Source organism: Bison bison, unplaced genomic scaffold (genome assembly GCF_000754665.1).
Source record: "Bison bison bison isolate TAMUID 2011002044 unplaced genomic scaffold, Bison_UMD1.0 scf7180017864456, whole genome shotgun sequence".
Lineage (NCBI taxonomy): Eukaryota > Metazoa > Chordata > Mammalia > Artiodactyla > Bovidae > Bison > Bison bison.
The window spans coordinates 20,392,523-20,396,847 of NW_011495018.1; the positions used below are offsets into that span (position 1 = coordinate 20,392,523).

The following is a 4,325-nucleotide window of genomic DNA, read 5'->3' on the forward strand; positions in this document are numbered from 1 at the left end:
TCTTTCCCATTCTTTTTATGAGGGCAGAATTATTCTGATATCAAAATCAGACAAATACATGACAAGAAGAGACTAGAGACAATATCCCCCATAAACATTAACACAAATACTTAAAATACTAGGAAATTAAACCCAGCAATATATAAGAAAGATAATATATCATGATAAAGTGAGGCTTATCCCAGGAATGCAAGGTTTGATTAACACCCAAATTAATCCATGTAGTGAAATTAAGAAAGCAACTTGATCTACAATGGTTTGAAAAAGTCTTAGGAATACATTTAACAACAGAAGTGCAAGACTTGTACACTGAAAACTACAAAACATTGTTGAAATAAATTAAATAAAACCTAAAGAAATGAAAAGATACCCGTGTTCATGGATCAGAAGACCTACCATTGAGGAACTTACCAAACAAATCTACAGATTTAACACAAGTCCTACCAAAATTTCAGCTGATCCTGTGGCAGAAATTGACAAACTGATACTAAAATCCCAGTGAAAATTCAAGGAACCCAAAATAGACAAAACAGTGTTGTGAATGAAAAATAGGGAATTCCCTGGCAGTCCAGTGGTTAGATCTCTGCACTTCCACTGCCTAGAGCCTAAATTCAATCCCTGGTCAAAGAACTAAGATTCCTCAAGCCACACGAAGAAGAATGAAGAGTTGAAGGACTTCCTGATTTTCAAACTTACTGTAATGCTGCAATAATCATGATAGTGTGGTACTGGTATAAGGATAGACATGTAGATCAATGAATTACATAAAATACTCTAAAAATGAAATAATAAAACAGCTTATTTGAAGAAAATTTTCAACAGATACTTTATCAAAGAAGATATATGAATGGTCAATAAGCACATGAGACAATTCTCAAAATCATAAGTGTGAAAATGCAAATTTAAAAAATTCAGTGACTACAGAGAAGGCAATGGCAACCCACTCCAGTACTCTTGCCTGGAAAATCCCATGGGCGGAGGAGCCTGGTAGGCTGCAGTCCATGGGGTCGCTAAGAGTCAGGCACGACTGAGCGACTTCACTTTCACTTTCCACTTTCATGGGTTGGAGAAGGAAATGGCAACCCACTCCAGTATTCTTGCCTGGAGAACCCCAGGGACGGGGGAGCCTGGTGGGCTGCCGTCTATGGGGTCACACAGAGTCGGACACGACTGACGCAACTTGGCAGCAGCAGCAGCAGCAGGCACCAAAGGACCCATCTGTGAGGCCTCCTTCCCACAAAGACTGGCCTTCGGAAGGATGAGGTGGGCATGTCCACCAAGGTCCTCCATCTTGACAACCCTACTCAAGACTCAAGGAGACACACAGAAAGCAATACACAAGGCCTTGTATGTGAAAAGCTACAGGAAAGAAGAGGTGGTGTTGGCAGGTCCATTAGTACCTTTCTGGCTACAGTGCCTGAGGCGGGCAGCGCCGTCGAGGCAGACACGCTGGTGAAGAGCGTCCCGGCGTGGGAGCCGCGTGCTAACGACACGCGGGAGAAGGCCGGCCCACCAGCAGTTGGGAAAGATGAGACTTCTCGGAATGCGCCTGGCGGTGAGCAGGCCTTGGTGGGCCCTGGGGTCGGGGCTGAGGAGGCGCTGGAGGCGTCGGCGGCGGTGACAAGCACAGCCTGGCTGGAGGCCGAGAGCCCAGGCCTGGGCGGAGTGACCGCAGAGGCGGGCAGCGGCGACACCCAGGCCCTTCCAGCCACGCTCCCGACTCCCGACGGGGCCCTCGGGCCGTCCTCGACGTCCGCAGCCACCTTCGAGGCTATGGAGGCCAGTGAACCACCCTCCCCCACCCCTGGCGACAAGCCGAGCCCAGGCCCTGAACTCCCCAAGGAGAGCCGCACGGAGGTTTGGCTGAACCTGGGAGGCAGCACACCTGAGCCTCACGGGCCAGCACCCACGTACCCCTTTCAGGGCACACTAGAGCCCCACCCAGCATCAGATATAATTGACATTGACTACTTTGAAGGATTGGATGGTGAGGGCCATGGCACCGACCTGGGGAGCTTCCCTGGGACGCCAGGTACCTCAGAGCACCACCCTGATCCTGGGGGAGAGACCCCTTCCTGCTTGACTTAAACCATGACTTCACTCCCTTTGATGAGTCTGATTTCTACCCTACCACATCCTTCTATGATGACTTGGATGAAGAGGAGGAAGAAGAGGAGGACAAGGATGCAGTGGGAGGCGGAGACCTAGAAGATGAAAATGACCTTCTAGTGCCCACTGAGAAGCCTGGTCTGGGGCCTGGGACAGGCCAGCCCACCAGTCGGTGGCACGCTGTCCCTCCGCAGCATACTCTGGGGATGGTCCCCGGCAGCAGCATCGCCCTCAGGCCCCGCCCAGGAGAGCCAGGCAGGGACCTGGCCCCAAGCGAGAATGGCACCTTGTGCTGCAGTGGCTTTGTGAGACATAACGGCTCCTGCCGGTCAGTGTGCGACCTCTTCCCAAGTTACTGTCACAACGGCGGCCAGTGCTACCTGGTGGAGAACACTGGGGCCTTCTGCAGGTAAGGATGTGGCAGGCAGATGTCCAGGGGGTTTGTCAACTCCTGAAGGGGGCATGGGAGGCTGCCTCAGCAGAGAGGGGGATGTGACAGATTCCCAGAGCTTGTGTGTTTATGGGTCAAGAGATGGTCCCAGTAAATATTCTACAGACTAACAGCGTAAATGTACTTCCTGTGAGCTTATCACTAGGAGAGTTTCCTCAGAAGTAAGATTGTGCATTTCCTCTAAGTGTTGTGCCCTTTACCAAACCAGTAAACTATAAAGGCGAAACGAAAGGACTTGGCCAAGGATTTTGGAAAAGGCCTTTGCTGGCTTGAGGGCAAGTTCTTGTTGGCAAGTTCTAGCTAAACTTGCAGAAGGAGAAGGTCCATAAACACCCTGGGAGAAGAGAGAACTGCTGACCACTCCATCTGAGCCATGTGCAAAGCAGAAGAAGGGCTCTATGACCCTGGGGGGCACGTGCTTCAGGTGGCATGAATGAGGACCTTCTCATTGGATAAAGACCCAGAGAGCAGCCATTCAAACAGGTCAAGTCAAGCAGAGTGTTCTTCCTCACACGGCAGACGTTTGGCGTTTCTTAGTTCTGGATAGTGACTTTGCTCCTTCTACCTTGGTTGTTGTCTTCCTGGAGATACTCAGTCTGATATGTTTTAAAGACCCAGAGAGTTTAGTGTCAGAGTAAGGATATTGTGTGCAGCCACCAGCCCATGCCTCATTAGTAATTAACCCCATATACCTCCCCTAACGGCAAGGTAGTTAACCTGCTGGAGAGCTCACAGGCTGATTCTTATTCTGGATGAAGCACATGTCCAGGGCTGAGTGGTTTGCTTCTCTCCATCCTTTACAGGCCCTAGAAGTGGCAAGTAGACCTCAGATTCTTCTGGGACTTGTTTCCACGGGTCCTGAGAGTGAAACATTTCTGTAATCTGGGTATCTCTATTTTTTTTACAAGAGGAGGAAGAAGAGGAGGACAAGGATGCAGTGGGAGGCAGAGACCTGAAAGATGAAAATGACCTTCTAGCGCCCACTGAGAAGCCTAGTCTGGGGCCTGAGACAGGCCAGCCCACCAGTCGGTGGCACGCTGTCCCTCCGCAACATACTCTGGGGATGGTCCCCGGCAGCAGCATCGCTGCTGCCATTCCCTGTGTTTCTTTTTCTGGGTCTTTTTGGAGGTATACAAAGAATTCAGATTCTATAGGTCTTAATGTTCTGATAGAAGAATAATATAATGCATGCATGCTGTGCCTTTGTCATTAAAGCTTGAGTTTCCTTCCTATGGGGGGAAAAAAAATCCGGTGAGGCACCTCTTCATGCACTAGAATGGCTAACCTTAAAAAAAACTGACAAAACCAGTGTGAGCTAGGATATGGAGGAATCGGGACTCTCATTCGGTAGTGCTTGAAATGCAAAATGGTATAACCAATTTGAAAAATAGTTGGCAGTTTCTTATAAACTTAGAAACATACTTACCATTTGACTGCAAGGCTGTCTGTGAATGTTTAGAGCAGCTTTATCCACAATAGCCAAAAGCTGGAAGCAACCCAAATGTCCATCAATGGGTGAATTGATAAACGAAGGTCGGCATATCACTACGATACAGTAGTGATTACAGCAATAAAAAGGGATGAATTATTAGTAGTCATGGATCACAGAAAAAGGAAGAGAGTTCCAGAAAAACATCTATTTCTGCTTTATTGACTATGCCAAAGCCTTTGACTGTGTGGATCACAATAAACTGTGGAAAATTCTGAAAGAGATGGGAATACCAGACCACCTGATCTGCCTCTTGAGAAATTTGTATGCAGGTCA

At 48.5% G+C, this 4,325-nt stretch overlaps 1 pseudogene; it reads left to right on the forward strand.

Moving 5' to 3' along the window:
* Positions 1–1,269: 1,269 nt before the first annotated feature.
* Positions 1,270–2,522, forward strand: LOC105002781 (annotated as a pseudogene).
* The last annotated feature ends 1,803 nt before the right edge of the window (positions 2,523–4,325 follow it).